The sequence below is a fragment of the Delphinapterus leucas genome, chromosome 2, assembly GCF_059928025.1.
Source record: "Delphinapterus leucas isolate spDelLeu-1000000601 "Yukka" chromosome 2, BTC_Dleu_Yukka2, whole genome shotgun sequence".
NCBI classification, from domain to species: domain Eukaryota; kingdom Metazoa; phylum Chordata; class Mammalia; order Artiodactyla; family Monodontidae; genus Delphinapterus; species Delphinapterus leucas.
In genome coordinates this window covers 62,947,594-62,967,903 of record NC_143130.1, presented here as the reverse complement: position 1 = coordinate 62,967,903, position 20,310 = coordinate 62,947,594, and the positions used below count along the sequence as shown (strand labels likewise).

The 20,310-nt window shown below is 34.9% G+C and overlaps 1 pseudogene across 1 annotated transcript in view; it reads left to right on the top strand.

The window, feature by feature from the left end:
* LOC149750157 (uncharacterized) overlaps positions 1-14,433 on the top strand; it is a 157,472-nt pseudogene extending 143,039 nt beyond the window's left edge. Inside the window, exon 8 of the transcript XR_016392031.1 lies at positions 7,469-14,433. The product of XR_016392031.1 is annotated as an uncharacterized LOC149750157 (transcript). The remainder of the gene's footprint in view (positions 1-7,468) is intronic.
* Positions 14,434-20,310: the final 5,877 nt, after the last annotated feature.

Here is a 20,310-nt window from a genome sequence, read left to right as displayed (position 1 = left end):
GTTATGTACATATACATTTAGAATTATTCCATCTTCCAAATGAAGTGATCCCTTGATCATTATGAAATATCCCTCATCATCTCTGATACTATTTTTCTCTTGTCTTCTATCTTCTCTGATATAAATGTGGCTATTTCTTAAGATTTTGGTTTGCATGGTATATCTTCTATCCTTTTATTTTTTAACAATTTCCTTATTTTAGTGTGAGATTCTCATAGCATATATTTGGTTTTGCTTTTTTAATCTGTCTTTTAATTGGAGTATTTAGATAATTTACATTTAATGTATACATTAATGTGGTTAGGTTTATATCTACCATCTTTGCTGTTCTTTTTCTGTTAACCATTCCTTTGAATTAATTTTACTTTGAATTCCATTTAATCTTCTCTATTGTTTTTTTCCTTTATTGGCTTATTCTTTTTTCTACCTTTTTATTTACTTATTTTAGTGGTTGCTCTAGGATTTGTAATATGCCTATTACTGCATTCTACTATCAAATAATTTTATACCATCTCATATAATGTAGTACATTTATAACAGTATTCTGCCTTTGTCTAACAGTCATCTTTTTCTCTCTGAACTTCATTTTGGCTAGATTTTATTGCTGTGTCTTCAAGTTCACTGATTTCTTTTTTTCTGCAGTGCTTATCTCATCCAGTGAAATTTTCACTTCAGATATTATATATATATTTTATCTCTAGAAGTTCTATTTGGGTCTTTTTGAAAATTCTCCATTTCTCTCTTCCCTGTATTCCTGTTTTCATTTATATGGAGCATATTTATAACACCCTTTCAATGTCTTTGCCTGTTAATTCCACCATGTCTGTCATTTCTGGGTCTCTCTGTGTTGACAGATACTTTTCTGGTTATGGGCCACATTTTCCTACTTCTTTGTATGTCCAGTAATTTTTAATTAAATGTCAGGTATTTGTGAATTTTACGTGTTGAGTTCTTGATTTTGTAGTATTTCTTTAAAGTGTATTGGACTTTTTCCTAATAGGCATTTTAAATTGCATATTAGTTTGATCCTTTCTAGGCTTTCTAGGCTTCCAAGCACCTTTCAGGAGGGTCTAGAGGAACTTTTATTTTAGGGCTACTTTTCCCCTGCTTCTGCACGTGGCCCTTCTGGGGTCATTACTGATAGCCTTGTATATTCAGTGAGGTTTTTCCCCTCTTGCTGGAGGGAACTTGTTGAAATATTGGCCCCATATCAGCTCTGTGAATCCTTTGTCTTTAGAACTCCCTGGTAACGTTTTTCCTTAGAAGCTCTTCTTGGCTGGTCTCAAGAAATTTACCCTTCTCATGTACAGGTTTTTATTTAGCTAACTACTCAAGGGAACCCTCATTTAAACTGCTGGAACACTTTCACTGCTCTCTGGAACTCTACCCCATAAATTCTAGCTACCTTGGCCTCCTTGTACTTTTTTCTCCATCTCCTCAACGTCAACAAGATTGCCAGACTCTATTTGGGTTCTTCCTCCTGTACTGGAGTAGTAAATTGCTTCCTGGCTGAGAGCCTTGGGTGATGGTAGGGCTCGCCTTATTTGTTTCCCTTTTCTCAGGGATCACAGTCCTGCACTGCTAGTGTCTGAAAATAGTCCTCTCCTATATTTTATACGGTGTTCTAGTTGTTTGCAGTGAGAGGATTACTCTGGACTTTTTACCCCCTCATGCCCTCAGAAGCAGAATCATTCTAGAATGAGTTTTAATGCTAACACTTTTACAAAATTGTGAAGCTCTCAAGCAGTTATTATTTTTTACATAACTTTTAACCATTTATTCACTTTTTCCTCAGTATTGTTATAAAGATCTTGTATCGACTCTAGGAACTATTATTTATTTTTCAATTCAGGGAGCCCATTACAAACTTTAAATCAGAAGCTGACCCAAAGAAAATAATTTATCATACCTAAGAAATCTCACAAGTCGGGAAAATGGATTTTCGAGTATACAAAAATTCTCTCAATATTATGGAATAGTCATTTTAAATATAAAATTATTATTTAATATTTCATTAGAAACATGAAAGACTTGGAATGAAATACTTGGAGATAAGGAAAAAATGAACCATTTGATCTAGTGTTAAAATATAAGACCTATCATTTTAGAGCATAACCGTGTGAGTATATGTACTTTGTATCAGGAACCGGCAAATGTTATCTGGAAAGGGCCAGATAGTGTACATTTTAGACTTTGTGGGCCATGCAGCCCTTGTTGCACCCACTCAGCTAATCCTTCGTAGTACAAAAGCAGCCTTAGATGATTTTTTTTTTTTTTTGCGGTATGTGGGCCTCTCACTGTTATGGCCTCTCCCGTTGTGGAGCACAGGCTCCGGACGCGCAGGCTCAGCGGCCATGGCTCACGGGCCTAGCTGCTCTGCGGCATGTGGGATCTTCCCGGACCGGGGCATGAACCCGTGTCCCCTGCATTGGCAGGCGGACTCTCAACCACTGCGCCACAAGGGAAGCCCCTTAGATGATACATTTTTAAATGTGCTAGCTGTGTTCTGATAAAACTTTATCTATAAAAATGAAATTTGAGTTTCATATTATTTTTATGCCTCAAAATATTTTTCTTATTTTGATCTTTTTTTTCCTGCTATTTAAAAATGTAAAAACTACATTCTTACCTTGCAGGTCATACATAAACAGGTGGCTGGTCAGACTTGGCCCCTGGGTCACAGTTTGACAGTCCCTGCTCTATGTGAATTAAAAGCTCCCAAGTGAGCGGTAGGATTCCTGTTGGACTGTTGTGTTTTCATTCTTAGGGAACTAAATAAATAGTTCCCTACTATTAAATTAAATAGCAAAGAAAATAAGATCACACAGTACTGAGCCTGTAGGGCTTTGATAGATTTTAAAATGTCAAAGGTTATATCAGAGGTTCCTCAGTTAATGGGGAATTGGGGCTAATGTCCAGTTTATCTTACTCTCAAACTGGCACCTTTTCTCTTTTTAATTATGCAAGGTTAAATTCCTTCCTTCCTATTTTGTTTCAATATGCCTATCTTATTAATGTTTTGAAATTGGCATATATGTATCCTAAATTTATTTATTTTGTGATGAAGTTGCCCTGGTACTCATAAACAAAATGCCCCCCCGCCCCGCACCAGCATTATATCATTTTTAACTTCATGCTGTCCCCACTTACAGGATCTAGGGATTTTTCTTCTTAGTTCACAATTTTGAGAATACAGCCTCTTCTCTTCATCATCTTTGCTTCTGTATTGTCTTCCACATAACCCTGTTAGCCAGTTAGAACACAAAACACATTTCAAAGCATATTCTCTTTTTCTACCTGTTGTAGCTTAGCATACTAGTCAGGCCCCTCTTAGAATACTCAGAATTTGTCTAATATGTAAAGCAGTGTCGATATATACAGTCTATGACTTTGTTCGGTGTTATGTTTACACAGTTAACTCGAGCCACACTTGAATGATTATGTAGTTTGTATTCTCTAATAAGTGTATTTTCCTTCCTTAAGGTATATAATTGAAGTTGTTCTTTGGCAATACGCAAAATCCAGTGCTGTGGAAGTTCTAGAAGAGAGGGCTTGAATTTAGGTATATGCTGCTGTTGCCTCAGTGAGTGGGTAGTAACATAGCTGCATATAGTCATTCATTCAGGGGATACTTTTTCTGCCTACATGTCTTCATGATGTTTTCCCAACACACTAGTACACCATCCAGGAGAAAAGCAAACAGAAAACAAAAAAACCAAAAAAGAAAAAAAAACCAGGCAATTTATTTCTTTTTACATGCAGAGAGAGAATAACCTTTGTTTTCAAATATAAAATAAAAATAAGGATTGGTTCTGAAAGAAGCTATGAAGTAATAGAAAATCATCATCCAAAGAGAACTTGCCTAGTTACTTTAAAAAAAGTTACGAATTTTTAAGAAATTTTTTACACAAATTTCATTATTTTGATAATTTAGAAACTTTTCCCCATGAGTATTATAAGCTTATTCCTATCTTCATGACGTGTATGCCCTATGTCTGGAAGATGCTTCCCCTAAACTTTTCCATTTCTGGCTCATTTCAACTTGAACATCATCTCTTCAGAGGGCCTTCCTTGATACACTGTCTAAAACAGCACCTCCACCTTCCCAGTCTCTAACACCCAGTTTTATTTTCTTCAAAGCACTTATCACCATCTGAAATTAGTTTATTTATTTATTTGTCTCTTTCTGTATTAAAACAGTAAGCTCTCTGAGGTGAGAGATCTTGCCTTCCCTATTATCTACCTGTACTACCCAGAACATTTTCTTTCATATAGTAGGCCTTAAGTATGTAATTTATATGTGGCTGGAAGGATGGATAATTGAAAGTATGTCTAATGCATGATCTGTAGGAATATTTGATAGGCTCACATGTATTGTGAGTCACCAAGAAAGAATACAGTGAGTAACTTTACCCAAATTTATTTCACTGTAGAACTACTTTTTCTTTAAGCATTTAGCTGTATTAGACTTCCACAGAAGACATTTTGGAAATGTGACAGATGTACTGATATATTTACTCGTTTTTTTCCTTTTATATTATAATAATTTCAAACTTATATACAAATTGTAAGAATAGTACAGATAATTTTTCCTAAATCACTTGAGTGTAAGTTGCTGACATTATACTGCATCACCTCTGAATTCTTTAGAGTACATTTCCTACAAAGACATTCTGCCACATAACCAGGATAAAATAATCACAATCAGGAATTCAATGTTGATAGGTTACTACCATCTAACCTACAACCCTGTTCAAGTCATGCCAGTTGTTCTGGAATTCATTGGTGAGCATCCCTAGGAAGGAGGGAGGCACAGAGTAGGCAGCCTCAAAATCTGCATATGTCTTTTCCTTTCATATCTTTGATCACTAAGTTCATATGTGTAGAGGAGACTCTGTAGAGCCTAGTGGAAAGTAATAGCTGACATGGGAAGTTGTTGAGGTGATATTTCAGATTTGGAGTTTGAGTTCTACCAAACACATCAGAATAAAGCGTTCAGAAAAAGACTATTTTGGGGACTGAGAGGAAAGGAATGCAGGGTGGATTATGGAAGGATAATCAATCACTGCATTAGGAAAGAGTAAGGAGATGTATGTTCTCATTTCAGTTTTTCCACTAACCAACACTTACCCATGGGAAATCACTTCACTTCTCTATCAGTACTCTTCTAGGTTATCAGTATTTGTATATCCATAAGTTCAATTTCTTTTCATATTCAAATTTCAAAATAAAATAGGCATTAATTGCATTTTTCTTCTGTAAAGACTTATAATGGAAAGAAGACTAATTTTGCCACTCTTTATGTGATACTGGGCATCATCATTTCATCTATTTATTGGTGATCTATATATATTTTTTCTTGGTAATATTTCTCCTACATGCTGCTCATCATTGTTATGTACCACATGAAGTGGTGGATTTAAGCACTGTAAGAACATTGGGTATTGTTTTCATCATGAATAACCCAGCTGTGTCAGAGTTAGATATTGTTTGATGTTGCACAAACAAAAACGTCCTTTTTAAAATGCTTTTTTGTTTCTTAAAATTTATTGAGAGGTTCAGTTCTACAGTATGTAAGCACAGTCATGAATCATTTAAAAGTGATCACATTGAAGACCGTAATTCAAAGAGTCATGTACCACAATGTTCATTGCAGCTCTATTTACAATAGCCAGGACATGGAAACAACCTAAGTGTCCATCGACAGATGAATGGATAAAGAAGATGTGGCACATATATACAATGGAATATTACTCAGCCATAAAAAGAATCAAAATTGTTATTTGTAGTGAGGTGGATAGGCCTAGAGTCTGTGATACAGAGTGAAGTAAGTCAGAAAGAGAAAAACAAATACTGTATGCTAACACATATATATAGAATCTAAAAAAAAAAAAAAAAAGTGGTTCTGAAGAATTTCGGGACAGGACAGGAATAAAGACGCAGACGTAGAGAATGGACTTGAGGACACGGGGAGGGACAAGGGTAAACTGGGACGAAGTGAGAGAGTGGCATGGACATATATACAGTACCAAATGAAAATAGATAGCTAGTGGGCAGCAGCTGCATAGCACAGGGAGATCAGCTCCATGCTTTGTGACCACCTAGAGGGGTGGGATACGGAGGGTGGGAGGGAGGCGCAAGAGGGAGGAGTTATGGGAACGTATGTATATGTATCGCTGATTCACTTTGTTATAAAGCAGAAACTAACAACAACAACAAAAATAATTCCAGGAGAGAGAATGAATTGAGGTGAGGGACAGATGAAGATGAATGGCAAAATGTTGATAACTGTTAAAGTTGGGTGATGGGTATGTGGGTTCATCATTCTCTTTACTTTTGTATATGTATTTGAAAATTCCCATATTAAAAAGTTAAAAAAAAAGTGATCACATTATCTTTTTCTTTCTTCTTAACTTTTCCAATTATTTTCCTTGTATTTGGTGTTATAGAGAAAACAAATTAGGCGTTGGGCCAGTTTAAACATGCATGTAATTGGTGCTGAAGAGTCAGAAATAGGAAGTTATTAATTTAAACTTTTTTTATTGGCGTATAGTTGCTTTACTATGTTGTGTTAGTTTGTGCTGTACAGCAAAGTGAATCAGCTATAACTATACATATATCCCCTCCTTTTTGGATTTCCTTTCCATTTAGGTCACCACAGAGCATTAAGTAGAGTTCCCTGTGCTATATAGTAGGTTCTCATTAGTTGTCTATTTTATACATAGTAGTGTATATATGTCAATCCCAGTCTCCCAACATCCCACCCCCGCTTCCTCCCTTGGCGCCCGTATGTTTGTTCTCTACATCTGTGTCTCTATTTCTGCTTTGCAAATAGGTTCATCTTTACCATTTTTCTAGATTCCACATATATGTGTTAATATTCGATATTTGCTTTTCTCTTTCTGACTTACTTCACTCTGTATGACAGTCTCTAGATCCATCCATGTCTCTGCAAATTGATGTTTTGTATACCAAATTATAAATATATTTTATACTTAAGCCTAAAGTAAAACTACAAAGTGGCTAGAGAAACTTTTGCAATTGGAGATGTCTACTTTCATATTTAACGGAGGCTGTATCAAAGTTGGAAATTGTGACTGTTAGAATTGGATTTTTATAAAGGTGAAATAGAGTTTAATGTTTCTTATTTTTATATTTCTAGCCAAAAAATGAAATATACAAGAACAATCAGATGAAGTCTTAGAAAGCCTCAAGTGCATCAGTGCTAGCTAGTTTGATTCCTATAAGTTACTTGGTTCTTAGGTATGGCATGGATAGTTCTTGAGTGTGTAAGATTCTATCCATGTCTCTTCCTGAGTAAGGAAGTTACTTCTTAAATGAATAAGTCTAATTTTAACGGTTGAGTGAGTGTGAAATTAAGAATATCCTAAAGGAAAGAAAATGTCCAATATATTTAAAACTAGTTTACTTCTCCAGTTTAGCTCTATTTTTTGTTGTTCTCTTGCAGTAAACATTGCTATCTTCAGAAAATAAGTTAAGGAATGAGAGGCAAGGAAGAAAGGACGTTCATCTTGGAAGGACCCAAAGCACTTTGAAATTTAAATGAATGTAATGATAGCTGCTAAAACCGCCTTTGTCACCAAAATGGATGAAGTACTTCAAATTTAAATGGTAACCAGATTTATCATATCATGTTACATTTCCACCAAGAACTTTAGATGACTTGAAAGGGTCTATTTTTAAGTTTAAATATTTACCTTACAAATACCAAAGTGTAGATAGAGCAGATAATTTTATAACTTATTTAGCATAGTCAGGATTTTATTTTGCTTCTTAATGCTTGACCCTGATATTAGCCAAAAGAATGTTGCTTTTTTCCCAGGTTATGAACTTCTTAACACAGAAACAGGTAAGCTTATTTGAGTAAGAATATGGCATAGTACTAGTATACTTATAGGTCCGTCCTTTACCAGATATTTTTTCCTTTCATAGAAATAACCCAGGCAGCGTAAATGTTGGTATCCTATCACACATGCAAATGGTTTTTAGTTTTGTTTTCATATTATTTTTTAGTTTCCTTATGTGACATCTGGTCTCTTGATCTTTTTCCTTTCATATCTGACATCTTATTTTAATTTAATCTTTATTTTATCCTCTGCCCCTGTTTCTTAGGAATTTAGGTTTATAAAAGATACAAGGTTTTAAGTCTTTATGTCATTAAAAAAAAAAAAGACACAAGGATCCAAAATAGAAAAGGAGAGAGAAATTTGAAAAGATTATAAAATTATTTCTTATTATGAAATTGCAGTGACTGTTATATTTTAAGTAGAGTGGAAAGCAATTATAGAAAGACTTAAAGATTCTTTGTCAGTCTTCTTAAATCTCCTTGATCTTAGGCCAAAATTGTTTCAGTACATGTTTTGTAAAGACTCAAATGTTTACAATTTTTTAATCACATCCTAGTGAAGAATTAGAACTTTTATTCATTGGAAGTCTATTAATTTGATTTTGAGGCATAATCATTTGTTTGCTTGAGTCAGTGTGTCTTGGTAGTGAGTGGGTGTAATTGAGTACAACTAGGTCCTTGCTGTGAAATCAGGGCATGTGAAAAATCAGTCAAATACAGTATCCATTACTAGTCCTAATGATTCTAAGGAATGCAGGACCTATTATTTCAAGAAAATGATTTAAATTGGCAAGTGTAACCCAGGATAAGTAGTATGTAAGGAATGAATGTTCTAATCACTCTTCCCTGTGTTAACATTAACCGGGATAGAAAATGCCTTGATGTTTTTAAAAGAATTATCCAATTATTGGTTAAACTTCTACTTACGGCATAATTAGAACTTTCCATGTTCTTTTCACTACCAACCATGTACCAGCATGTGGCCTTTTAAAAATGTCCAGCAAATTCTTTCTAGTCCTGAACCATTAAAAAATTAAAGTTGGAGAAAGTAACTTTTGAAACACAGCAGAAATTTAAGTGCTGAATGTTCACTCATACAAGCAAGATAATACGCAGAAAGTCCCTGGGGAATTCCCTGGCAGTCCAGTGGTTAGGACTCTGCGCTTTCACTGCCCTGGGCCTGGGTTCGATCTCTGATCAGGGAACTAAGATCCCACAAGCCACATGGTGTGGCCAAAAAAAAAAGAAAAGAAAAAAAGAAAGTCACCAAACGTCTCTGTCTTCTCCATTAATGATCTGAGTTTTCTTTACCCGTTTGATTATATTTGATTCTATAACCTCATATAACCACAGGTTCATTAATGAACCAAAAACAAACAACATTATCAAAATTTTTATCATGATACTTTTACCACTCCTTATCAAACTCTTAATTCTATTTAAATTCATCTCTCAGTGATTTTTGGTAACCATGGATAGGATCATTGAAATCCATAGGCAGTGGATTTTTTTAATCATTAATTTCCACTTTTTTTAGCTACCACATTTGTTTTTAGTCTCATAATATTAACAAGGAACAGATTAAATTAGAACTTGACCTCTCTACCAAATAAAACAAAAGAATTGCCTTGATTCTCCCATCAAGTCCAGTTCAGAGGTCATGTAACTCACCTACATGAGACCACCTGAATTACATATTATTTAATTTTTCTGGCCCCATCTAAGGTGGGTGCCTCCAAAATCCCAAAGCTACTGTGGCTTTTGATGAAGGAATGGAATCAGACTTCTGATTGTGCAACTGGCAGAATTTCTAATTTGTACAATTAGAAATTCATATTTCTAACTGTGCAAACTATCATGGCCACTTTGAAGAGGCTGAAATTCAAAAGATGGGTTCTAGCTATGTTAAAGTTGAACCAAACACCCAGTTTTATCTAAGTTCAGTTCATTAGCTTAAAATTATGGTTCTTGGGAGTAAGGGAAGTGTATACTTGCAGACAGTAAGACCACTGTAAACAATGTATCTATCAGGAACCTTAAAATTCATAAAGCTTGATAGGCTCCATTTAGGACAACTGTCCTTATGGAGGGAAGCCTAAATGTAATTTGCCCAGACAAAAAGGAATTAAAAATAATAGTAATTAATGTGTATTGAGTGATTACCATATGCCAAGCATTCGAATTAGTGCTTAATATACATTATCTGAAGCTTCACCACTCTATTTGACATAGGTCCTATTATTAAATATATCCATCTTACATACGAGGAAACACATTCTCAAAGAAGTTATGTAAATTGCCCTACATCAAGTTGCTAGTTCAAGGTAGAGCCAGGTCTATCTGACTCCATGACCTGAGCTCTTAACTAGGAGTTTATTCTAGTTTACAGACATTCAATATTTCAAAACTTCAACTTGTGAAGTTTTTATTTACCTAGTGGCAGATAAGGAGAGGTCTTTTTTTTTTTAAGCGAAAGGTCTTATTAGCAGCATTCTCATTTCAGCTTTGTAAAATTATGTTCCCTTTAGATACACAGTATTTTTCTTTTGCAACATCAGTTTTATTTTGTCAATAATTTATCATTGTTTTGATTATGTTCTTAAAGTGTTAGTTATTATTTAATGGAAAAGACAACTTAATCTACTAAGTAAAGGTTAAATTACTTGAAGATGATATCATTAGACCCACATTTTATCTGAGATAACAGAAGACAGAGAAAGATAGGAGACATGGGTGAGGAAAAAATGCAAAACTGACCTCTTTACTCAGCTGTCCTCCCTTGAAGTATTATTTGCCTTTCTCTTTATCCCAAGAAAATTCTTCATTGTTTTTCAGTCTCAGTAACTGATACTGTTACTAAAAACTAAAATAGTAATGAATCTGGAAACCAGTTTGTCTTTTTTTTAATTTTTATTTTATATTGGAGCACAGTTGATTAACAATGTTGTGTTAGTTTCAGGTGTACAATAAAGTGATTCAGTTACGCATATACACGTATCTATTCTTTTTCAAATTCTTTTCCCATTTAGGTTATTACAGAATATTGATCAGTGTTTCCTGTGCTATGGCTATACAGTAGGTCCTTGTTGGTTATCTATTTTAAATATAGTAGTGGCGTAAATTTTCTGTTAAATTTATATACAGTCCTTTTCAAATAGGTACTTCTTGTCCAAATGGTAGAAAACTAAGTACATTAACCTATTATCAAAGTTTAAGATGGTAAAATTTATCATCAAGGCTCAACATATTAAAGATATCAGTTCTCCCTAATTTGATATATAGGCTTAACTCAATTCCTAAAATCCTGGCAAGATTTTAAAATTTATATGGAAAGGCAAATTAGAACAGCTAAAACGATTTTGAAAAAGAAGAAAAAAATGGAAGGAACCACTCCACCTGATTGCAAAATTTATATAGCCACAATACTCAAGACTGGTATTGGCAGTAGGATAGGCACATAAATCAATAACAGAATAGATAACCCCACACAAGTATAGCCAGCTAATTTTTTTTTTTTTAACAAAAGTGTAAAGGCAATTCAATGGAGAATGGATTGTCTTTTCATCAAATAGTGCAGAACAATTGAATATTCGTGGGGGTGGAAAAAAAGAACCTCAGCGTAAGTCTCACACCTTATACAAAAATTAACTCAAAGTGGATCATAGATTTAAATGTAAAACTATAAAAGTTTTTAGAAGTTTTATATGGGAGAAAATCTTTAGGATCTGGGGCTTAGTGAAGAGTAGTTAGATAGTACAGCAAAGTACAATCTATAAAAGAAGGAAAAATGGGTAAGTTGGACTTGATCAAAATTTTAAACTTTTACTCTGTAGAAGACCCAGTTAAAAGGATGAGAAGACAAAACAGTCATATGTAGAATACTTAAAGTGCTCTCAAAACTCAACAGTTAAAACAATCAATTAAAAAATGGGCAAAAGACATGAAATATTTCACCAAAGAGGATATATTCTTAATAGCATTGGCAGATAAGCATATTAAAAAGATGTTCAACATCACTTGCTATTAGGGAAATGAAAATTAATGCCATGATGAGTTATTACTATACACTTGTTAGAATAGCTAAAATAAAAAATAGTAGCAATACCAAATGCTGGTGAGGATGCAGAGAAACTAGATCTTTCATATATTGCTGGTAGAATATAAAATGGTACAGACACTGGAAAATAATTTGATAGTTTCTTTAAAAATTAAATGTACACTTACCATATGATGCAGCAATCCCACTCTTGGGCGTTAAACCCAGTAAAATGGAAACTTATATCCACACAAAAACATGTGCATTGTTTTTCATACCAGCTTTATTTGTACTAGCCACAGATTGTACCAACCAATGTGTTCTACAATAGGTAAACGGTTAAACAAACTGTGGTATATCCATACCATGGAATATGATATCAGTAATAAAAAGGAATGATCTACTGATATACACCACAGCTTGGACGGATCTCAAGAACATTATGCTGAATGAAAAAAGCCAGTCTCAAAAAGTCACATAATGTATTATTCCATTTATATGACATTCTCAAAATGACAAAATTATGATGATGGAGAACAAGACAGTTGTTGCCAGGGGTTTGGGAAGGTTGAGGGGTAGGTGGATGGGTGTGACTTTAAAGAGATAGCACCAAGGGGTATCTTTGCAGTGAAGGGATAGTCTTATCTTGATTGTGGTGATAGCTAGAGTAATCTACATGTGTCATAAAGTGACAGTGAATACACATACATTGTACCCATGTCAGTTTCCTGGTTTTGATATTGTATTGTATTTACACAGGATGTGACTATTGGGGCAAACTTGTTTAAGGGTAAATGAGGCTTCTCAGTACTATCTTTGCAACTTCCTGTGAATCTTCAATTTCAAAATAAAAAGTTTAAAAAAATAACCCTATTATAATTAATAAGTATGGTCCAGAATATTCAGTCCTGTAAAATGCAAGGTCATGTTACTTCTGAATTAATGAAATGACTAGGGTGAGCTACAGTAGTACCTGGTTAGAAGTTCTGGGGGTGCAGCTTTGAGCTCCAAATTCCCCCCATCGCATCTGGTGGCAGTTGTCTGCTTTGGCTTAAATATTGTCAAGGGCATTTCTAGGTCTTGTGGCTAGTTGGCAGACTCCCAGGACACTCCCATTGATTCCAAGAATCTCCCAGTTAACAACTATTTCAGGAGCCAAATCTGGGGAGATTGATCCAAGAAAGAACTAGGGGTGCTGAGATCTACCCTCCTGCTTCCTTGGGTTCCTGGGAGGGATTACTGGCTATTTTCCACCAAGTTCTCTCTCCCCTCCATGTTATCACACTATCCCTCTTCCACCTTAGGAACTGTAGCCAGCCCCATTTGAGAACAAGGGTTGAATGAACTGTTGCAGCCAACTGCATATTATCCAAATATATATGATAAAATGTTTCACTTCTTTGTAACAGTTTTTCAGTTCAAGGTTTAGTGTATCTTAAGTTTCTGATATTTTGCTTAAGTAAGAAGAGTGTTTCATGTTCTTTGTAAAAAGCTGTGTAGTATGAGGAAAAGCAAAAGGGGAAGAAGAAAAGTTATGTCATCCTTGCTTTCTAAACTAAGAGCATAAAATTCGAAATGATCCTGTGGATTCTTTTGGAAAGAATATTAAGTGATCATCTGGGTTACACCCCTACCTTCTAGTGGCACGATCAACTGACCTGAATGATGGAGTGAACTTCATGCCATTTTACATACTGACTCATTCATTCATTCATCATTTACTTGGGGAAAACAATATTTGCAACAGTGTGGAAGGTTCAGGGGATACAAAGAAGGGTAGGGTGCAGGTCCCGTCATCAGTGGCTCACCATCTAACAGAACAGGCAACACATAAATGGAAAGATAGTGTATCAAGTGCTTAATGGGAGTATGAGAACAGAGCTGTGACGGTGCTTTTTCCTCCTTAGGAAGGGTGAGGGAAGGCTTCCCAAAGCACGAAGGTATCCTATGTACTGAGTGTTACCGGATAAATAGGATTTTACTGCCAGGGAACAAGCTAGAGGAAAAGAGTATTCCTATTCTAGGCAAAAGGAATAACATGTGCAGAGATACACTTACCTCCTCTTGGGGAAAAAGAGTTACAGACTTTTAAAGTTGAAGAGATTATCCAAGATATTTTACTTCAACATCCTTGCTTTACATAAAATTAAATGGAAGCTCTTGGAGACAAATCTACTTGCCCAATATTACTTAGAAATTACAGTATCATTTTAAGTATTCTTTCAGACTTATGTAGTTCAAAATGTATTTTGGTCAGCTATAACTCTATTCCAAGAAAGAAGGTTCTTCCTCATGTTTTCTGTGTTTATAAATCTGCTTTACTTCCAGGCTAAAATGTAATTAGGTGTTGTTTCTATTTCTCTTAAAATTTTTTTATTATGAAATTCCATGAATTCAGAATCATATAACAAACATCTGTTATCTTACCACCAAGAATTAATTGAATGCTAACATTTTGTCATTTTTGCTAAAAGAAACAAAACAATTTAGGAACGATTGAAATCCTCTTTGTATCTCTCTCCAATTTCATTCCTAGCCGCCTTCTCCAGAGAAAATGCTCTATGAGGTTGGTGAATATATATTCTTATGTAAGTACTCATAAACAATATGAAGTATAAATGATGATATACTAGATGTACGTTCTGCATCTTTCATTGATGTGTGATATTTATTTAACTGTATTTTTTCATATGAGCTCAAAATAAAACATAGCATAGATGAGTAGGCAACATACTCTAGTCAATAGTGCAGATTTGCTGTTGTGTTGTGACTTTGTCCTCTTGTGTTTTCTTCTTGGTACCTAAAGTGCCACCATCTTCTTGTTAATTCTGCACTGTTTTGAAAGAATGTAATTCTTTCATTCTGTAGGTTTTCAAATGTATTTTTAAGGTTTTTGTTGGGAAAACAGTTATTTCTGTGAGCTTACATCTCTCACATTAGCTCTTTTAATTCTTTACTACTGAGATTGTTGTAGCAGGAATACTCTCTAGTAGAGGCAAATGACCAAGAAATGACTATACCATGTGGCATAAAGTCTCCCTTCACACATGTATTGCTGGCAAGACAACAATGCTAGGTAGTAAGAAGTCAGTCGTGATGTGTGGGAAGAGTTAGCCTCTGAAAACGCCATGACAGGATGACCCAGGAAGAGGATGTTTATCTGGACTTCAAAAAGAGCTTAGAAGTCCTTTCACCAAGGGCCTGGTCCTGGCATGGGGGATGATGGGGGAAGAGATAGAAATTTTATTGTGAAGGAGAGGATTACTGTGGGTGTTGAGAACACATTTTTACCCTTTGATTTATTGTGCCAACTGTAATTAGCAGTAAATGTTTTAAGTTAACGACAATCAGCTGGAGTACCACTAAACATATGTGGCGATTGAGGAGCATAATAAATGCAAAGAGTCCCCTTGTTTCTGTTACTAGAAGGGAGATTCACCCACCACATTCTATAACAGTGAAAAACTAGAAATCTGCACAAATGCTTGTAATAAACAAGCCAGTTATTCCTAACCTCACTGGTACTTGAATTCTGAAGTAGTTGTCCCCATGCAGTAGCAACAGAATAATGGAGGGAAAAAGTTAGTATTATCATTCTGGCTTGTACATTTTGATGTTTAACAATTCTGGCACATGGTCACAGGAAAGCTTATCTAAAAATACCAAATTGTAGAAATGAAAGGAAACACTTGATCCCTAAGAAACTCATTCTTCTTGGAGTCAGGCCCAGCTTTTGTTTCCTTCTGTTGGTTTGACATACATAGGAAGGAAAACATGAAACATTCTGGTGCTTTAGAACTCTCTGATGATATATAATGGGCCATTGTATAACTAGTGCTAAAGCACAGGTAAGTTTCATATGGGGAATATTTAAAAGGAAACCAGATGCGGATGCTTTGTTTAGATATGTATATATATGATCAATTGATTTTTGACAAAGGTGCAGAAGCAGCCCAGTGAAGAAAGATTAGTCTTTCCAACAAATGGTACTGGAACATTAGAAGCTAAACCAAAAAGAAACAAAAAGCCCTTGCCTCATAACTGGACATAGGCCTTGGAGATAAATGAAAGAGAGGAGATTGTAAGAAATTTGCCTTGTAGAAATAGAGGAAGTAATAAAACTGCCGTGAGAATTGAAACATCAAAATGGTAGAGGGAATTATTGTAAAACAGTTTAATCTTTTGAATGAGGAGCATTGTGTATTGTAGGAAATGTGTATACATTATAGCTAAATATGCATTTAATCCACTAGCTTATTAAGCACCCTACCATTCACAGAGCACTGTGTTAGATTGGAGGGGTATTATAAAGGTCCCTTGAGGGAATCATACATAAACAATAACAAAACAGTGATAAGTGCTATCATAGTGGTGCCAGGGAAGCTCAGGGGAAGGGACTGGCTAATATCTACACTCATCCTGAATGGGCTTCCCTTGCTAGCCCACTGAGCTCTGAGTACACTGAAGAATGTTAGTTGATCCACTGTCCCTTAGAGCACTTTGAGAAATTGTTGTTCATTTGATAGCTAAAATGCAGTAAGGGATCTCTTCCATCTGGTGCTGTTTGAATCTGTGATAGTTACCTCAGGCTCAAAGAGTAGACAAAGTGAAGGAACCTGATGTGGTTTCCCTTTACCTTTCCTTTTAACTGTCATTTGATCTGCTTTTAAGTAGGTGGTCTTTCTCTTGCCTCTGGTTGCTGACCATTCTATATATAATCTCTATCACACAAGGAAAGCAGCAAAGGAATTTTTTTAAAGACTGCCAAAACTCTGTAGGAATGAAATATGACTTTTTTTTTCCATAAAGGAGTTTCCATGATACTCCACTCACATACAAAAGAGAGAAGTTGGAGTTGCACGTGATCACTTTGGCCAACCTTTTGCGGGTTTCTAATGCACATTCTCATCTCTCTTTGAAGGACTGTTCATTGCAACTTATACACACACTTCCCTTAAAGCAAGTACTACTTTTATTCTCCTCTAGTCTTCTGTCACGTAACAAGAGAGTTGGTGGAAATTGCTTTTCCATAAAAAGAACTGTGCCACCTACTCTTCAAATGCCACTGATTAAGAAACCATTGATTGATTTTTCCTAGGGAATAAATTAGGCTTTCCCCTGAGAGTGAAAAAATAAATAATGGGATATAAAGAATGAAGATAGCTTTGTGTTATGAGGAAAATGTTTATGTAGTTGCCATGGAAATAGCATGTAGGCATTTAAACCAGGAGCTTATGATATCTCTGTGTTTGCCAAATATAATTCAGATGTGAGTACATTCATTCTCTTTCTTGGCTCAAATTTAGTCTGACATATGTGGTTATGTAAAATATGCTCTGCTTTAGCATATTTGCTTAATATTTGCAGGAAATGTATAATACAAGGGGCTGCCATGTTTTAAGGTTGTATAATTGAGGCATAGAAATAAAACTAGGGGAAGCAATCGCAGCAAGTGATTCCTGAAAACAAATAACAGTAACAATCAGAGCGCCCGAGGCTGGGTTTTCCTGTGACATTCATAACTAACAGAGCTAATTAATTTTTATTAATGAAACATTCACAATATTGGACCGAATTAGTACTAGCTAATTGTTTGTGAGTGATGTCAGATGCTGAAAATGCACAGTTTGAGACTTTATTCTTATTTTAATGTATGTGATTTCATTTCACAAGTGGAATAAAACACAATAGGCAGTGTTTCTGAATTATTATTACACTTTTCTGTCACAGGACAGCAGTTAGCCTTCAATTTCATGCTTTATAAATGAGACATGATAGAAATCTAGAGAGGGCATATATGGAGTTTGAAGATATGTATAATTTGACACAATTTTTCAGAGTTTGAACTTTTTTTTTTTTTTACTAATTCCAAAGATAATACAGACAATGCAAACTGTACCTGCAGCCACTGCCTTTTATGGGGCACACAAACTAGAGCAATAGGAAAATCTAAAAATGATTAGAATATGTTCTATTCATGGAACTGGGGTGTTAAAATTAATCCTAATAACTCATCTTTTTATGCCAATTTTGCTACCCATTTCATAGCCCATAGGTTTATTATCCCCTCACTTAGATTTCCTCTAAGATATCATGTGCTTTGTAAGCAGATAGCCTAGAGGCTTAATGTCTTATTAAAGCAGTAATTGCTTATATGGTCCAATAAATATAACAGTAATTTAATGAGACCAAATAGTTACACAGATGGAACAGTGGGAAAAGGCTAATTAGAGAAAGTTTTTCAGCGAAGGTAAGTTTTGAGTCAAAATTTAAAGACCTTTCTGAGGGCATTTAAGCAATATATACCAAAAAAATTTTTAATATATATATACCTGTAAAATCTAAGGAGATAAAGATGTTTGCAAAGATTTAATTAGGAGGGCATTAGATTATTGGTTTGAGACTTTCCTTTTGTAATATAAATATTTACTATTTAAGTTTCCCTGTAAATACTGCTTTAACTGTATTCCACAAATTTTTGAAATTTTATATTTATTTTTGTTCAGTTCAAAATATTTTCTAATTTCTCTTGAATCTTCCTCTTCGAATCATAGATTGTTGGTTTAGGCAGTTTCCAGGTATTTGGAGATTTTCTTGGTAATTTCTGTTATTAATTTCTATTTGTTATGGGCAGAGAATATTCTTGATTTCTTTTAAATTTCTTAAGATTTCTTTCATGACCTAGGATATGGTGTGTCTTGGCGAATGTTTCATGTAAAATTGAGAAGAATGTATATTCTGCTGTTGTTGGATAAATGTCTTTAAATGTCAGTTAGATTCAGTAGGCTGATGGTGTTGTTTAACTCTTCTGTATCATTGCTGATTGTTCACTGTTGTTTACTGAGAGAGGAATGCTGAGATTTCCAAATGTAATTGTAGGTTTGTCTATTTCTCCTTTCAGATCTGTCAGTTTTTGCTTCATGTATTTTGAATCTCTCTTGTTAGATGCATACACATTCAGAATTATTGTGCCTTCTTGGAGAATTTACATTTTATTAGTATATAAGGGTTGCTCTTTGTTCCTGTTAATTTTCTTTACTCTGAAGTCTACTTTGATAATATAACCACTCCAACTTTATTTTGATTAATGGTTTCATGTTATATCTATCTTTTTCCTCTTTTAAAAAAAACTTTTAACCTACCTATATAATTATATTTGAAGTGTGTTTCTTGTAGTTACCAAGTAATTGGGCCATGATTTTCCAAATCCATTCTGATAATTTCTTTAATGTTTATACTATTTACATTTAATGTAATTGACATTTAAGTTTAGGGCGACCATTTAATTAATTAATTAATTAATCTAGGCTGTGTTGGGTCTTCGTTGCTGCACACAGGCTTTCTCTAGTTGCGGCGAGTGAGGGCTACTCTTCGTTGCAGTGCATGGGCTTCTCATTGTGGTGGCTTCCTCTATTGTGGAGCACAGGCTCTTGGCACGCAGGCTTAGTAGTTGTGGTACACAAGCTCTGGGGTGCACAGGTTTCAGTAGTTGTGGTGCACGGGCTCAGTAGTTGTGGCGCATGGGTTTAGTTGCTCCGCGGCATGTGGGATCTTCCCAGGCCAGGGATCAAACCTGTGTCCCCTGCATTGGCAGGTGGATTCTTAACCACTTCACCACCAGGGAAGTCCCTAGGTTGACCATTTATTTTCTGTTTGTTCCCTTTGTTTTTTATCCTGTTTCCTCTTTCCTGATTTATTCGAACATCTTTTGGTATTCTATTTAATTTACCTGTTGTGTGTTTTACTCTGTGTCTTTGTAGATACTCTAAGGATTACCATGTACATACTAAACCTTGTACAATCTACTGAGAATCAATATTTTACCACTTCAAGTAAAATGTAGAAACCATATCACCATATAAATGGCTTTATCTTTGCCCTCTTTAGGTTATAGTTACTTATATATTACACTACATGCATTGAAAACTCTATCAGACAATATTATTTTTTGCTTTCAGATGTCAAACATATTTTTAAAAATTCAAGAGGGGAGAATAGTCTGTTATGTTTATCCATATAGTTACCATTTCTCTTTCTCATTCTTTATCTTAATCCTCCAAATTTCCTTCTGATAGCTTCTCTCTGAGCAACAGAAAAAGCAATTCTTTTATAGCATATCTGCTGGCAACCTCTTCTCCTGTTCTCCTTCATCTAAAGTGTCTTTATTTGACCTTCAGGTGAAGGACATTTTTGTTGAATATAGAATTCTTAGTTGACAGTTCTTTTCTTCCAGGACTTTAAAAATATTGTGTCGCTTCCAACTGTCCTCCGCTGTTTCTGATGAGTAATCTATAGTCATTCCAATTGATTCCCTAAAAGTGTTGTTTTTCTTTGGCTGGTTTCAACTTTTGTTTCTTAGTTTTCATCAGTTTGATTATGATATCCTGGGTGTGGATTTCTCTGGGCT